Source organism: Tyto alba, unplaced genomic scaffold, assembly GCF_018691265.1.
Source record: "Tyto alba isolate M040663 unplaced genomic scaffold, T.alba_DEE_v4.0 Super-Scaffold_5, whole genome shotgun sequence".
NCBI classification, from domain to species: Eukaryota; Metazoa; Chordata; class Aves; order Strigiformes; family Tytonidae; genus Tyto; species Tyto alba.
Genome location: NW_024881326.1, coordinates 12260414 through 12277963, shown reverse-complemented (window position 1 = coordinate 12277963; position 17550 = coordinate 12260414). Strand labels below are relative to the sequence as shown.

At 56.3% G+C, this 17550-nt stretch overlaps 1 protein-coding gene across 2 annotated transcripts in view; it reads right to left on the bottom strand.

Moving 5' to 3' along the window:
* Positions 1 to 14409, bottom strand: part of FRMPD3 (FERM and PDZ domain containing 3) — a 64238-nt gene extending 49829 nt beyond the window's left edge. For both annotated transcript variants that reach the window (XM_042807315.1, XM_042807316.1), the window contains exon 1: positions 14299 to 14409. The gene's annotated coding sequence lies outside the window, so the exon portion shown is untranslated. The remainder of the gene's footprint in view (positions 1 to 14298) is intronic.
* Between the last annotated feature and the right edge of the window lie 3141 nt (positions 14410 to 17550).

The following is a 17550-nucleotide window of genomic DNA, read 5'->3' as shown; positions in this document are numbered from 1 at the left end:
CATCCTGCTAATGGGAAAGGGAATTAAAGGGCTTCTCAGGGAGAATGACACTGGGATCCAGATTTGGCAGCATCATTCCTTGGGTATTGCAAAGACAATGTAAACTCCTGGGGGATTAAACCTGAAGAGGATATCAAACTAGCAGGGAGAGAGAAGAGGCCAGCACCGTAGGAGGGATGGTGATTACAGAATTACCTGCCAGCCTTTAGGAAGATAAATGACATGAGATTTTATACAGCTAAACCAAGACTTAATACAGCCAAGGAGATGATTGGTGCCGGAGCAGGAGCAGCCTCTGCTATCTGGCTGATGGCAGCACAGAAGCAAGGCCTGGAGGGTAGAGCGGGCAATAAAGAGGAGCTGAGTTTGCATGGCAGAGCCACACTGGGAGCGATGCCGGCACAGGCGAGCAGGGACAGACGCAGTGCCCTGCTCCCGCCCAGAGAAGGATGGGGGGATGGCGCGGCTCTGCATGCACCGAGATCTGTGCTGTGAGAAACCTCAGCCCCTGCTTAGCAGTCAGGTCAGGCAGCACCAACGCCACCCGGGCGCCTGGAAGAGGACGCGCTGTTTTTTCTCTTGCAGTCAGAGAGCACAGGGATGGTTTAACCTCTGCACCGTGGGTCAGGCTGGTTTCTGCATTGCTGCCTGTCCCAGACCCAGAGGCATCCCAGGACCTGTGGACAGCACACGTGAGCTTTGCGCGAGCAAGGCACAGAAATAATTCAAGACCAGAACAGGCTCTGCTTCCCCATGCTTAATGGGCAGCAAATCCGAGAGCCAGTTTGCAAGCCTGCCGAGAGCTGGCTGCCTGCCTCTCCTTCTCTGGGGCTGTGGGTGGTGGGGCCCTCGAAGCTGGGCATTTCCCTTGCTCACCACCACATCCCATCCGGCAAGCAGCCACCTCCTCACGGCCCTTCCAACCTTTGCCAACACTGGGCAAGACCAGGCATTGCTGCTTTCTGCTCCAATGCAGGCTGCCCGGTTTGACACCCCAGGCGCAAGGGTCCTGCCCCACAGCTGGCCGCTTCCCGGCTCTCCTTGGCGGGGCTGGGGGGGGGAGCACACAGCCCCTGCCCAGGCCCTGGGGACAAGGACCAGGGCTCCCCTTCCAGCCATCGCCATTCAGAGACATCTCCTCGGTCTCTTGGAAACGCTGCTGCGTGGGAGCTGCTGCTCAGGGAGTGAGTCACGCTGCTGGGCGGGCGAGGGTGGCACGCGGGCATGCCAGGCACTGGCCACTGCTCGCCCCCCGGGACCCCCTGCTCCCCTGGGTGCCGTGTCACAATGGCACGGGGCAGAAAGCCAGGGTATCCCCATGAAGCAGCATCTCCCGTGGCTGGGTGACAGCTCCAAACCTCCCACCCAGCTCTGCTGCTCCGGTAGCTGCTAAAGCACCATGAAGCATTTCCCAGCGGCTGCTTTTCCATGCCACAGCATCAGGGAAAGAGGGAGCAACCCTGGGAAGGCAGCTCCTGCAGAGACAGAGAACCCGTGTCCCACTGCACGGAGGCATGCAGCATGAGAAAATCCTTCCCTGCCCAGCTCAAAAGGCTCTGGGGCTAAGGGGAAACTGAGGCACGGGGCAAGGACGGGACTTGCAGCAGGAGAGCACTGATCGTGCAGAAGCCCATAAGCAAAAGGCTCCCCTCAGCCTCTTCGCCCCAGGGGAGGCATCCCCCAAGACATAGGGCAGCAGCCTAGCTACCTCGCTTTGGGGACCATCTCCTTACCTGGCCTCAAAGACAGCAGAAGCTCCCCAAAAACAGATGGGATGATAAGAACCTCTTCTGAAAGGGAGCAATTACCACAGAATAGAGATTATGCAAATACCTTGGTTACCAAAATGATGCTCCCTGAATGCTGAGTAGGAAAGAAAAAAGCCGTGGAGAATGAAAATTTGTTTAGCCAAGAGCTGCATCAAGTCTCTTCAAATCACCAAGAGGTATAGAGGGGCCTCCTTGGTCAGAGGGGCTTTAGGAAGCCACCACAGCCCACTGACTGTCACACCAGGGACAGGTGGCACTTGCTGTTTCCCTTTCCTCCCAAAGCACTTCAGAGCTGTTGCTATTGCTCCCCTTGGAAGAATGAGGAAACTGAGGCATAGAAGGAGAAGGCACTTGGCCATTGAGACCCTGTGTGTGGAGACAGAGAAGAGGTTAAGGTGCTGCTGCTGGGATGCCCCAAGATGGGCACGGAGAGGGGCACCCTGCTGCTTCCCATTCCCCTGGGAGCACTCCCGGGCAGCCGGCGTTTGCTGCCGTGGTGTGATGGGTTGGACTTGCTGGAATCGGCTTCGCGTGGAGTGGAGGTGTTGAGAGAGGCAACGAGAGCATGGGAATGGGGGGCAAAAAAAACATGGGCTACTCGGGATGGGTTGGGATGGCAGCAGTCCCCATGGCAGGCAGGAGGCTGGTTAGGGGAGGGTGAAGGGGGGACCTGTGAGTCTTGATTCAACAGGCAGGGACTGCCCTGCCGTGGCACATGCTCCTGGCACGGAGGCAATGGTGTTCCCGAGGCCTGACATTACTGGCTCAGGAGGAGTGGGGCTCAGCGTGCCACCCACCGCTGCACAGGCCTGGCCGTGCTCCTCTGCTCCAGGTTTCTTCCAGCCTCGTCCACCACCACAGTGGGTCAGATTTGCAACCCCAAGCCCATTTCACACTTGGCCACCACATTTCCCCTGGTGCAAGGTGAGTCTAACAAGGACAGCTGATATGATATTGCTGTGGCGTAACCACACAGCATCCCTGAGTGGGAACAACTGCTTCTTGCAACATCACTGGAGCCACCAGACCCTCACACAGGTCTGGGCTCCTGGCACACCAGTCCCTGCCCTGTGCACACTCGCCTGTCTGGCAGTAGTCACTTGCTGAGTCCCACCGATGTTGCATGAGGAGGAAGGACAACTCATGACGCAGTAAATGCCAGCAGAGGTAGCTGTGTGATGCTATTTCCTACCCCATGGAGCAGAGAAGCCATAAATCAGCTGGAACGCTCTTTGCATCATCCCCATGCACCAATGCCAGGCAGATTTATGGTAGCAGCGCAGGCACTGCTGTGCTGGTCCTGCAGCCCAGCATCCCTTCCTGCAGCCAGGTGCAGGAGCAAGTCCTCGGTGCCAGTGTCTCCGTGGGCACCACTGGTGACGCCCTCCCGCTGCCAGCCCACTGCCATGTAGTGGACTTTGCAAAGTCTGGGTCCCCACCCACCCTGGAACACTGGAGGAGATGCTGGACAGCAGCAACCAGCCAGCCAGCCCCCCCCCCAGCTGCTCCCAGTAGCCTGGTTGTCCCCAGCACGTGGGACCCCGTGCTACAAGACGGCCCTTCATGCTTCCAGTCCCGTGGGAAGACCCTGCCCTCCCTCCTCTTGTCACAGGCCTCTTTGGGCACCTTTCCAGCACAGCCTGTTTGCAAGCAGCCCGGTGCAGCTATCGCACATGTAGGTGATGCCACATGCAGACCAGTGGCATCGCTCGCCCAGGAGGTGTATGGCTCCTCCGGCTGCTGGCCGGGTGCAGGTGGCTGCCCCAGGGGCTCAGGCAGCAGCACAGAGCCCAGCCCAAGCCAGCATCGGGAAGAGCTGCAAAGTCAGATGAGCCTTTTCTATTTCCATGGTGAAATGCCTGCCCGAGGACATGGACTTTGCCCACTTGGACCATGACAGCAGCTGCCTCTTCAAATCCATCTCTAGATTTGAGTGTCCAAACGGTATTTCCAGAATCCAGGAGTTTCTTCCCACGCACCAGGGAGGGATGGATCTCATGCTCAGCTGCTCTGAAAGCCCCTCTCTGGCTGCCGAGCCCCTTCCCAACCCTGCCTTGTCCTCAGACAGGTCTCCACCACAGAAAGCCCTGTTTGGCCTCTCAGCACTCCTGCAATGCCAGTGTTTGCTCACAAGAACATGTGTGTTGGATTTGCTTTTGATCAGCAAAAAAACCCTCCTCCTTATTACCCCCCATCCTGAGCTTGCATCACCACAAGAGAGACAGAAAGTTAAATTCATGGACAAGGTGAGAAAAGCCAGATGCCTCCTGCTATGCATAACCACAGCAAACAGTGCAGGCACTTGTGCAGATCCCCTGTGACACCAGTAATCCCACCTGCTACTGATTCAGCTCCTGACTTCTCTCAATTAGCTCTAAGTTTCTTACTCTTTCCCAAAACCAAGCATCCTGTGCTCTTCTGGGGGAGCAAAGGACTTGCTGGAGGTGCCAGTCTGCCCAGCAGGACTAACCTCGGTTTCTACCCGTTTCAGGTGGAACAAGCCTGGCCTCAACTGCTACAGAATTCTGGGGACCAAGTGACAGAGTCACAGCACCTCATCTCTCCTCCCTCCAATCCAGCACCTCGCTCCTGCCTGCTTCAGCATCCCACAGGCTGCTCTACCATCTTCCTCCCCCCAGCAACCCTGCTAGGCCACCTCAGCCCCACTGATGTGGTATCTCTGCATCCAAACCAAGGGATGGGTTTGAGGACTTGCTGAGCCTCTATCTTAAAACAGAGCATTTACACATCAACTGTGGGCGGCTGGAGGGAGGGAGGGTGGCAGATCCACTCGCAGCATTGCTGGTGCTGTGAGAGCAGGACGCTGCTCCAGCATGCTGGCACTGCGTGGCTTCACACCAGAGATGGCTTATGGAGGAGTGTGGAGGTCTGTCTGGTGGGACTGGAGCTCCAGCCTCCAGTGTGGACAAGGTGAATGTGTTCCCGGCTGCCTGTCACCTCTCAGTCACATTCACTCACTCTGCCAAAGAAAGGGCTTAGCTTTAGGGATCAGAGCTTGTATCTTAGTAAGCACTGACATGAGATCTCTGCTCCCTTGGGCTCAGGCTCTTGGGAACTCAGAAGACCTGGAAGGAGTCCTGCTGATGCTGCCGGCCTCTCCCACTGACACCAGCTGGCCACAGGGAAGCATACTGGCACTCCTCCCCATGCTGATGGAGATGAAGGCAGAAATCCTGCTGTGCCTCCTCCTATGAGCATATAGCAATGTTCCAGGGGCTTTCTGAAGACACCAAAACCCCTCAGCTGCCCACATACCACCCGTCTCCCAGGTCAACAAGCTGCAGCCTGTGTTTTTGCTGTCCTCAAGAAAAACAGCTCAGGGATCCAGGCAGTAAGATCCCCCTGGGCTGTATCTGAACTTCTCCAGGCACCATCATGGTCCTCTGGAAATGTCTGGGGATTTTTGCTGCCAACCCACTTAGAGACACCCACCTGCTCATCTGGGAACAGGAGGGAGAAGGCCGCTGGGTGGATCAAGCATGTCTGTCTCCCTGTGTGGATATCCAGACTCATATGACAAAGAGCTGCTAAAAATCACTCCCGGTCCCCAGCCAGAGCACAACACTGGGATCTCTGTTTGCCCCTGGGATAGGGGAGGCTTGCACGGGGCTGGAAAGCAGCCAGACCTGGTAGATACCACCCAGACACCATCTCAAGTCTTCCCCAGAGAGACCTGGGTCCAGCCCCAGCAGCTGGGAGGAGGGATGTGACAGCCAGGGCGAGCTGGTTGCACACACTGAGGGCTGCACGCTCCTGCTGACCTCCTGGCCCACCTCCCACCAGCACCACGTCAGCCTCCCGGGACCACAGGCAGCAGCAGAAGGAGCATTTATTTCCAGCTTGTGCTGGTAAAGGAATGGAGGGAGCAACCTTCAAACTGCTCCCCGTGGAGGGACAGATTGCTTAAGGTGCCTGCTGGCAGTGCCTTCCTGCTGCTCTCTCCACCCGAACGCAGCACTGCGTGGTAATTCTCACTGCTGACCAGTCCACGGTCTTTGCACGGGCAAGACCCCCCACTGCAGCCCAAAGCCAATGGGAGGAAGCAACAACAAAGATGAAGAGAGTGGGATGGATGCTCAAAGGTGGCTGCGGACAGTGATTGAAGTGGGCACAGCATACAAGGAAGCATCAAAACAGTGGAAATAAAGAGAAGCAGAGCAAGGAAATGTGACTGGAAAGGAGTACTTAAGACTCCAGAGGGGAAACGCATGACAGGGCAGGGACAGAGGCTGGATATCCGCACAGGGAGATGGGCACCCCTGATCCCCCAGTGGCCTTCTCCCGCCTGTTCCCAGATGAGCAGAGCACTCGCTGTGGGCTGTGCCACAGCCAGGCAACCGATCCGCTCAAAAAAGGTCCCAAATCCGGATGAAGGCCCAAGACACAAGTTCTTTGAGGCAGGGACCACGTCGTTCGCATCCTCTGCATCTGTCCCAGAGCCCAGCTGAAGAGCTGGCAGGCCAGCCGGTACCCAGCCCGCCCGCAGCACTGGTAGGAGCAGGCTGGGAACCAGAGCCGCCCGCGGTCTTTCTGGGCCTCTATAGGCATTTCAGCCAAGACATGCCTCCAGATTTGTTAAACCACTTATGAGCGATGGCAGAAGGATATTGGCTACACCACATCGGCTGCCCTCCTCGCATCCTTTTTAGCATTGCTCCTTTTAATAACTCCAGTTAATATTACATGCCTCTATCAAGAGTCCTTTTAGACCAGCAGCCTCCGAGTTGCTTGGAAACTGTTTGCTGCAGCAACCGAAAGCCACTGTCGGGAGGGCTCGACGCCAGCCCGATTCCTGGGGCTGCCAGCACTGGGACCCAGCAGAACCACCGGCCTCCCTGCACCGGGAGCCAGAGGAAGCAGGGATGAGATGGGAGCCGCTCGGACACGTACTGGGGATGAGAGAGCCAGGAAAGGCTCAGGGACCGCAGGGCCTCTCAGAGGACTCGGAGATCCCACGGCTGCTTTTCAAAATGTTCCTGGCCAGAGGGTAAGGGCGAGCTTCCAGGCCAGTGTTCACAGAAAATGTGCTCGGCTTCACAAGATTTATTTGGCCAAATCTGGACATTGAATTCGATCATCAAGAAGAGAGAGGGGTTTGCTTTATGGGCAAGTCTCGGTGCAGCCTTAATGGTGAAGTCATTTACCAATACCTCTGTAATACTCTATGAATAATTAGGTATCTCTTCCAATTTATGACTTGCCATAAAATTCTGCTACAGTTTTGGAGACAGTACTTTTTTTCATACTGTAGCAATGACAAAAAGCGTATTTTATTGCAGGAATGGCAGTGTAAGTATATTTATCCATTGGCCAGGATTTTGTGGTATACTTTCCTCTTTAATGGCTGTATAAACATATATACATCCCAGATTTATAACCAGATTTTCCATACTTTGCTTTTTAATTTACATAATATGTGAAAATTTCTATATAAAATGGAGAAGAGCACTGAGCCGTTCCTGCCAACCCACCCGCCTGAATTCAGTGCTCCCTCGTCTCGCACCGGTCCCGTTTCCCCACAGTGCCAGTGTTCTGGGATCCCACAAGTGCCTTTGGGATCCCACTTTTTAGCTCAGTGCTGCCAGGGAGAAGGAAGGCCAGGGGGAAGGTGGGTGAGGACCCCAGGGCCAGCTCAGCACGGGAATCCCCAAGAGAAGAAATGTGAGGGGAGCAGATTCTGCCAACGCTGGTGAAATGCATCTCCAACACCATCCCACCTGACACCTTCCACCATCGCCCCAGTGAAGCACTGCTTTTTTTTTTTTTTTTTTTTTTTAAATATTGTGGAATCAGAAGTCTGATTGATATGAATATGTAACAACGCTGCTTTATTAATAGCAGCTGCATTATCAGTTCACTCCCTGCTATTGGCAGGAGATCTGGGACAATATGTGGTTTGAAAACTAAAGAGAAACACAACCCGCAATGGCAGAGGCAGAGATAATTTCATTCCTTTTCCTGGTGAGCAAGCCAGGCCGACACAAATACGATGGTCACTGATGCATCACCATCGCTCTTTCTGCCCGGTCGCGGGAGCAGGCATTGGGACGGCTCCACGGTGTGGATGGTCCTGAGCACATCACACAGCCATCTGCAAAAGGATTTGCAGCCAAGGCCCCCAGCACAGGCAGGAGATACTCCTTCAAGCCGGGGAGCACCACAGCCAGCTTTAACCTCTGCAAATTGAGGTCATTCAGCACAGGGCATCACGCAAATCTCCGTGGCACGGGTAATAAACTCCCTTCACAGCTTGCTTTCCTTACTCCTCCCATCACCACCCTGGAGGCTTAAATGAAAACAAGATTACAAAGGAGATTGGATTGGACATATTTCTGGTGTGCTATTTTAGCTGTAAATTATGCCAGCTTCATAAAACCCCAACTGTTCTTTCTTGAGATCCCTGCATAGATTGGCTTGCTAAGATCAGGCGACCGGGTGCTCACTGCGGGCAGGCGTTGTCTAGAAAAACGCTTATGGGGTCCAAACAGTAGCAGGATGCTGTAGTGCTACATATATGTATACACACACACACACATATATATGCACGTACACATAGGCATGACAGCACCTAAGAACTTCCCATGCCCGTTGATTCGCTAAACAGTGACACACTCACGCAGGTCTTCCAAGCCCTTATCTGCCGGGCTTCAGCGATCTCCGACCCTATGGCTCATCTGTGCCACGTCAGCCGCCTGTGCCAACGCAGCTGACCCTCTTCTCAGCCTCAGCTAATCCTGGGAGAGAGCGGAGCACCAGACAGCATGGTCTGAAGCAAGGCTGGACGCAAGGTATGGGACGTGGGGCCGCGCTCTGCTGTGCAGCGCAGCGCGAGCGTGAGTGCACGTGGCGAGGCAAGGCTCGCTGCTGTGGCAGCCGTAAGGCTCCCAGCCCCGGGCAAGGCTCCGCAGCATCAGTGCAAAATAGCCACAGCCTGAACTTTGCTATGGCAAACCTGGCCAGAGGTTTTGCAATTCCTCTCACGAGCATCACCGCACCTTGGCCACGCTCCACGACCCTGGAGGACAGAGCAGCCAGGCTCCCCAGCACGCGGTGCTGCTTCAGGGAGAGTCGAGCGGCACTGCCCAAAACTAAAAGGACAACAGCTTGGTTCACACCCCGCTCCGGCGCCTGCTCCCTCTCCTACGGTGCTACCCACACCTGCTCCCCCCCGCCTTTGGGGCTGCCTCCACACCGTGCTTCCCTGTGCTGCCACGGCGCAGGCAGTGCAGGCAGCTAGGCAACGGGGGCCTTGAGCAGAGTGCCACGGCTCCAGCTGCTGCTGAAGCACTCTGCCCCCTTTGAGGGACAAGAGCCACTCTGACCCCCGATGAGACAGAGCCGGCAAAGCCCCCACAGCCCACGGGAGCCCTCCTCCACCCCACTCCCCGTTACCTGCAGGGAGACAGCTCGAGAGTGGCAGCACACTTTGCCTTTCCTCAAGCAGACACGGCAGTGAGCCGTCTCCCGTCACACTCCCACGGCTCCACCTGCTCGGAGCTGAGCCAGGTCCCACCGCGATTCCCGCATGCGTCGGCTCGCAGCCCACACCGCCAGCCCGGGGAGCGGCACGCAGAAAAAACCTCCCTGGCAGGACAGGTCCAGCCTGTCTCCTCCATCCTCCTCTCCAACCAGCCCCTCTGTGCAATGCTACAGCAGACTTCGTTTTGCACATCTATCCCAAGTCTTCCACATGAAGAATCCCTGCGCGGTCGGTGACCTTTGAGGAGACCACACAATCTGTGGGCAGACACCTGCATGTCTTCTCCTAAGGAAGGATACAGCATCCCACCTGCAAATGAAGAGCCAGTGCAAGCTGACAGAGGTGTTTGCATTGCAACGGCATATATTAGGGAGAAAGGAGTAGAAGCTCAGGAATGTTTGAGGCAGCACAATAACGCTGGACAGTTGCGAAAGGGTTCATACACAAAGACCCTGGGGTGCCTCACCTTGCTCTCTGACAGGGAGCTGCATCTCCGTGGCGTGGACACACACGCATGTCCCCACCTCTGACAAGCCATCTCCACACTTTACACTGTGCCTTTCACCACTGAGACCTGGCACAGGGCTTGTCTGCATGTGTACGTATCTATCAATACAAAACCAGGCTTCCTAGGCAATCAATAATGCTATTTAAGAGATAAATCTCACTATTGACTGGCTGCTGAGGCCAGCTCCTGATTAATTTAAAAGAGAGAGAATGAACAGCAAGGGAGCTCAGAAATGTTCCTAACATCACTGGGCATCAGTCCTGCGTGCTCAGGCTGTGCACATGGGGATGGATTGGGCCATCTATTTCCAGGTTACAACAAGACAAGGCTGTGCTGGGACCCATCTTCTGAGGGGGATGCAACACCACCGCCAAACACCCCCGTGACCTGAGACCAGAGCCTCGAGTCTCTTTAAACCCAGCAGGGACCACAGGGTATGGCTAGGCTGATTTTTACACAGCTGAGGAACTGTGCACCCTTGGGGAAGAAAAGACCCATCTGTGAACGCGTGCGAGCACTCGCTGTGCCGTGCACAAAATAAAACCGGACATTGTGTTCCCTGAGTCCAACTGTGGCTGTGCCAGATTTGAGGCTTCTCTCCCACCCCACACCCAGCCTTGGTGTTTTGATCATCACTTGGAGAGGGTTGAAGGGCTTGTTGGCTGCCAAGCCCTCAAAGGTGGCTCCTGGACACCATGTCTGTCCTGACTGCAGAAGTCTCTGCTGTTGGTGCATGTAGGGCTTTCCCCAACCCACCTCCAGCCCTCCATTTCAGGAGAGGGCAACTCCCACCAGAACAGGTCAGAGCAGGGAATGAGTGGAGCTCACCCAGCCCATCCCAGAAGGCTGTGAAGGAACCATCCCCTTACAACCATTTGAGGAAGAACGACAGAATGGAAAGCACTGCTGAACCCTAAGGACAGTACTGCCCTGCCAACAGACCGCCATTGCACTGCCCAGAGATAATATTCAGACAGATCAGAGATTTCCAGCCCTCCAAGCTGCAAGGATCTGAACACACTCCCAGCAGGAGCCACAGAAGAAGAAAGACTCTGGTTTAGGTAGGCTGGATCAACTGGAAAAAGATGTATCCTTCAACAACTCAGGGGCATCTTACAGCCTGTAGTGTCCAAGGCCACCACTTCCCCGAGCTGCACAATTTGAAGATTCATGGTACCACATTTCCTTCCATGTTCCCAAGCATTTCTCCCCAGCTGATGTGGATCCATGTCTCCGTCCCCTAATTTCAAAGGCCGAGCAACCCCACAAGCACCGGTGCTGCAGATGGGTGCTGGATGGGAGGAAGCATGTCAGAACAAGCCCTGCTCTGCCAGGGAGCAAAAGGCCCCTTTGTATCAGCTCATCCCCCCACCCCTGTCACAGGCTCCAAGACATCACCTGGTGATGCCACAGCTGAGCCCTGGGAGGAGAAGGCAGCATTGAAAAGCATCTCAGCCCTGGGAGATTCAGGCTGCTTTCTGCCCTCACGGCAGGAGAGATGGGAGCAGTCCTGCTGCCCCACCTCCAGAGATGGTGGGGGGCTCATTTGGTGGAAGACCCCCGGATGACCTGAGCCTTGTTGCAGCCAGACTGGAGACTCCTCGAGGCAGCAGCCAACTTGATCATTATATAAACACCTTTTTCACTACAGAAATGCAGTGCTTGTGGGCTGGAGCTGCCCTGGCGAATGACACTGAACTCACAGGTACGAATCAGGAGAGATGCTTGCTGCTGATTTCAGCAGTAGAGGGGAAGGACCGGCGCTAAGGCAGAACGGAGGACTTGAGCCTTTGTTCTTCAGTGCCAGGGAGCAGCTGCCAAGCAAACCATAAAAGCATCTTCCCGGTATCACTGGGCTGTGATTGGAGGCAAAATCCTAGCTCTGCAGACCCACGGGCATGTCCCAGAGCCCTGCTTCCCACTCACCCCTGGCGTGCAGGTCAGCTCCCACGAGCTCAGGCGGTGAAGCAAAACACGAAGGCGGCTGGTGCAAACAACGCCTTATCTCCTGACTGCTTCCTGCTCGGGGACTTCTGTGCTAGACTGGGCTTTATGCTTTTAGGCTTCAGTTCAAAGCCTGAACTAGATTACTTCAAGCTTTCCAGAGCTTGCTAGAAGCACACCGTTTTTCATTGCAAGCACGAGGCTGCCCTCCTGACTCAGGAAGCTTGAGGCTGACTGGTCCCTGTCCATGCTAACTCATCGGGTGGCACCTCTTCCCTTTGCCAGCCTTATCTCCAGCACCCTGCTCCTCGGCTTACAGCGAGAGGGACCAAGCCTGAGCCCGTTTCAGTTGCATCCCCAGTGTGCTCCTTAACAAGCAATCCCAATTCCCCCGCACTGGGATACCCTCCCAGGAAGCTGAGTCAGCTGCTGGCAGCCAGTGGCACTGGCTCCTGGGACGGGATCGGGGACTTCACACCGGGACGGGCCACGACAGCCAGTGCTGCTGCAGGGACAGCCCTTGGTGTCAGCGGTGCCAAAGCCCGGGGAAGAGGTCGGCACCCTCCGACCATGGGGCGCCAGCAGTTTGGTGCGACCCAAACTGGAGCACCCAGCCAGCAGCACCCCGTGCCCCCTTCATGCGTGGGTCCTGCAACGACTGCCCGCAGCGATGCTGAAGTCAGGGCTTTGAAGCGGTGCTGCAGCACAGCGGTCGCTCTTGCCACACCAGTCAGCTCGGCAGTTGACACACTGAACTGCCAAACCAGGGCAGCAGCCGTGCCAGGGTGCCCCGAGGGGGGCTGCTTTCCCCGCCACGGGCTCCTGCAACAGCACCGCACAGCCCGAGGAGGAGCTCAACCGCTCTCGGCCGATGCCCTCACCAAGCACCGGGTGCTCCTTGGTGCACGCAGCCCCTGGAGCCCGCTCCCCACCCCGCCGCAGCCCTGCGCCGTCGCAGCCCAGCTCCTGGCAGCAGCTGTTTACAGCCAGGAGCACCAGCTCATCCCCGCTGCTTGGTGAGAGCGGCTCTGGAAGGAGGAAGACGGTGTGTCAGTAAAGGCAAAGGAAAGTTCAGCGGGGCGGGGGGGTGGGGGGGGGGGATGAGCACGGCAGCAGGTCCCCAGCGAGCAAGCTGTCAGAGAGCGGGAAGCTGCAGGCTCAGCCGCACGTTGGTGCTCAAAGGCAGAGGGAGAGGGCACTGTCTGGGTAGGTGATGATCAGAGGGGAGGTCGGAGCACCCCCTTCTTAAAATGATAAAAAAAAATATTTTTTCTGTTTGCTGCTCAGGTGCGGCATGAACTCCTCACTGCAGGACGACATGGATGCCAGCAGCTCATGCAGAGGCAGGGATGAGTATGGAGGGCTGCTAAACGGAGGGAAGCACCCTGCCCAGGGCTCTGCCCAGAACGGAGGCAGTGCCAGCCCTCCCCTGCCCTCAGCACCTGCCTCCACCCAGAGACAGGCCACAGGCTCAGCCTCCCCCGGGTCTGATCCTGAGCTGTTCTTGCTCCTGAGACAGACTCATGCCAGGCGTGAGAGCACGCATCCCAGCCCACTCTGGTGTAAACCAGCTTTTCTTTCCTCCGCCCTTCCCCTTGTAGACATGGGGAAACTGAGGCATGCAAAAGTGGAAGGCAGCACACAGGTCACTGGTTGTCATGAGGGAAGAGAAAGATGCGAATGTTTTCAAATTGCTCTTCCCCAAAAGCAAGCCACATCTCTCTACCAGTCCTGCCAAGGAGGAAAATTTATCCCATCCAAATTGCTCTAGACAGGGAAATGAGGAAAAAACCCCAAATGAGCCCCAAGCCATGAGCCAAGTGCATTTGTCTCTGTTCTTTCAGCTCAGTCACAATCTGTGACGGCAACCGCCACGATACCTAATGCCGAGGACGTCGCCACCCGGGAGCATGCCAAGGTGACCTGGGGGAGCAGCGGCGGAGCTCCCTGCCCTGCACCCCACTTTCTCAGTGCAGCCTTGCCCTGCCCAGGGGCCCTGAGATGGGGAAAGCCATCTCAGGTGAGAGCGGTGCTCAGCAGCGCTGACTGATTCACACCGTGCAAACCCCTCAGATTCCTCCTCCCACGCATCACGGTGGGTACCCCCCGCAGATACACCGGCCAGGGGCCACCGAGGCTGTGACAGGGAGATGGGGCAGCGGGATGGCCGGGAAGGGGGATACCCCATAACCATCCTGGCACCTGCAGAAGGCCACATGCACGTCTCTAGCTGACCCCGTGGCCCAGGCTCTCGCAGGAGGGTGAGCCAGAGCCCTGCTCCAGCTTCTCCACCCCACCGATGGCTTCTGGGCACCCGGGGCGCTGGGCATCCCTCCCAACACCGGGTGGGAAGCACAGAGCCGCCCGGCACCGGGGCGCTAGAAGGTGCTGGGGAGGGGACGGCAGGCCTCCTGCCTCCTCGCAATCCCCTCGCTCCAGCCCGCGCATCCCCGGGGGGAAGCCAGCTAACTCCCGCGAAACGGCAGCCCCCCCGGCCCGACGGGTCCCCCCCGCCGCCCGTGCTCCGGCGGCACCCCGGCCGCCACCCGCCCCCCCCCCCCGGGAGAAGGGCTCACCTGGATTCCGCCGCCGCTCCCTCCGTAGCCCCGCGGTGCCTCAGGCGGGCGGCGCGGCGGGCGGCGCGGCGCGGCGGGCGGGCAGGGCAGGGCTCCCGCAGCCCCCCGCCGCCGCCGCCCCCATGGCCCGCCGCCGCCGCCGCCGCCGCCGCCGCCGCTGCCGCGCTCCGCGCTCAGCCGGGGCCCGCCCGCCGCCGCCGATGCTGCTGCTGCTGCTGCTGCTGCCCCCGCCCCGCAGCGCCCGCCCCCGCCATGCCGGCCCGGCCCGGTGCTCCCCGTGCCGCCCCCCCCCCTCCCCCCCGGCCGGCCGGCGGCGGCGGGCGCCGTGCGCGGCTCTGCGGGACGAGGGCGGCGGCGGCGGCGGCGGCGGCACGGGGCGGGGCGGGGCGCGGGGCGGGCGGAGGCGGGCGGACCCCCCCCCCCCGCACCCCTAAAAGGGGGGCTGCGGGGTCCGCTCGCCCCGTCCGGGGAGCCGGCAGGGCATTGCCCCCCCTCCTCTCCTTTCCGAGCGCGCTTGGACGGTCGCCTTCGGTGGGGCCCGGAGGAGCGGGGCTCCGTCAGCGGTCACCGGGGGGAGCCCCTCGCCCACCTCCTCACGCCCCCCGCGGCGAGCGCTCCATCCCCAGCCGAAGCATCGCCCCGGTCCCGCCTGCGGGGTCTCCCCGAGACAGCCCGGGCAGGCCTGGCACAGGCACCGCCGCCCTCCGCTCCGCTCCCGCTCCCGCTCCCCCTCCGAGCAGCCCCGGTGCTGAGCCAGCCCGGCCCGGCACCCGTCTGCAGCGGCGGAGACTCCTTCCCCGAGCACCAGCCCGTTCCAGGGCAACCGCTGTGCCTGCCCTGCTCCATCTCCAAGCCTCTCTGCCTGTGGCACTTTTCCTTGAACGCCGCTTGCCGTGCTGTCATCTGCTCGCTCAATATCGTGAAACCCTTCTGTAGTGCTCCATTAGCTTTTTTTTTTTTTTTTTTTTTGAATTGTTGATACATTGACACCTTACTCTTCATCCTCTTCTCCAAATGCATGGGATTGTCTGTTTGCCTATCCATAGGTAACTCCATAGCAACCTCCCGCCCAATCTGGGGGGGGGGGAGGGGGGCGGGGGGGGAAATAAAAAAATATAACAAAAGCTCATAAGGAAACTACGTTATCAATGCATAAAAGATAAAAGGAGGTCTGTGTGCATTTCTTATGAAAAGACTGGGAAAAGAGGGCTGGAAGGGAGGTTACCATGGATTTGGGGAATTCAAGTATACTATTAGCTGGCTAACGTCCTCAGGAAAGAATGTTAATAGATTTGCAAGACATTCATTCCTCCTTTGAAAATCTGACTTTCATGATATCATTTACCAAATCTCCCCATTCTATTCTTTATCAGAGCTTCGAGCAACTAATTTGCTCTGTACAGAAGTTGGACTTGTCTATAGTTTCCTGGCTCTAAGCTTTTACAAAAATTGCAGTCACACTTGCTGTCTCTCGTTTGTATGATTCCAGTGCTCACCACAGCAGCAGGGTACCCGGCCCCGTTGGTAGCTCAGTAGCTCTGTGCTGCTCTTCCTCCAGAGTCCTTAGGGAAATCCTGCCTGATCCTGGCAATCCCCTGCTCTCCATTTCATCAGTATTTTCCAAAAACCTCTTTTGACATTTCTGCTTGAGTGAGTTCTTCAGATTTATCTGCCATAGGAAAGGGCACAGTATGTGAATTTTCCAACATCCTCCATGGCAGATACTGATGTAAAGAAATTAATTTTTGTTTTATGTGATGCCCTTATCTCAGAGCATTTTGCAGCCCCAGAAATGCAACAAGCCAGCACATCACTGATTGCCTTCCTTCTAATGACGTTGGCATAGTCTTCATTACACATTTTTATACTTTCAGCATGTCCCACCTTAAAACTTGTCTCATCCTAGAGGTTTACATTTACCTCACGCAAAATTATGTCCTCTCCTGTTTTCCTTCTTTGAACACAACATGCACCTTTTGAAGTCTGGCTGTTGACATCTAATTGCATCCTTTACATGGCTATGTATTTTTATTTACACAATTATATACTTAAAAAAATATTTCCAGAATAAAAATTGAGAAGAAGATATGACAAAGCTCAAATGGTTTTCTAGATTTTAATATCAAAATTTATTTCATTAAAAACCATGGCCCTCTCTGTGCCTGCCTGTACATGGAGACAACAATGAAAAAACATAAGCTGTTCATTGCAGAGTATCAGGATTTGTTTGTTCGCACCCACCTGCTTATATAGACATGCCACTTTTTATTTCTTTCAGTTTGGATGCTGCTATAGAGCCTGCCTAAAAACAGGAGCAAAGTGTCTCAGAGAAGCAGTATCATGTGTGAGAATTTTACCCTTTCAGCTGCTTCTTTGGCCAAGTTTCCTTATTTCTGCACAGCTTATTTTCCAGAAGGCTGTTCTGCCGTTGGTATTAGGTGAGAGCTGGGAAGCGGTGCGGAACTATAACACATGCAACTTACTCCCTGTCCTGCGTACCGCCTGGTAGTGAAACAGAGTTATTTCTCTTCCTTGGGTGCCTGAATAGTTGCCCCAGGGGTATTCTCTGCCTTCTTCAGATGTTTTCAGGCTCATCGCCAGGTACATTTAATTGAGAGACCCTCCTCTAGCATCTCGTAATCTCGCAACGTGACCACTACGCACATTACCCATTTCTTAGCCCGTCATCCCATGGGTGCTGTGGGCTTGCTGGCAATGCTGGCACAGCACCCCGTCCTGCATATCCCCAGCTCCTTGCTGCAGGATGAGACAAAGACTGCTGGATTCGCACTGCAACACTTACCACTCTTCCATGAATCTGCTTGGTGCTGGATTAGCCTCTTGTTAATTAGCTGCTTTAATGTCATGTGTGTCCCTCCCGTCCCGGGACTCTCACTGTTTGTGGTGACAAGATGGGGGGTTTCACCACCTAGGTCAATATTGGAGGAACCTCAGATGAGACTGGTGCCAGTTTTGATGCTCAGAAAGAACAGCAGAATGGAGGTGAGACCAAGACAACAAATGTACACCACAGCTCATGGAAAGCAAGAAGCAGACTTCAAGGGGGTCTTGTTCTCCAAAGAAACTGCATACGGGCAGGCAGGGCTACCCCAGTGGTGGAGGCTTGGGTAAAGGGAGATGACACTAGCATGTGGCAGAGGTATCACAGAGCCAATGTGCACAGCCACTGACCAGACCGGTGATGCTGGTCGTACTGATTGCTCTGGTAAGAACACTTGCCCTGGTACAATG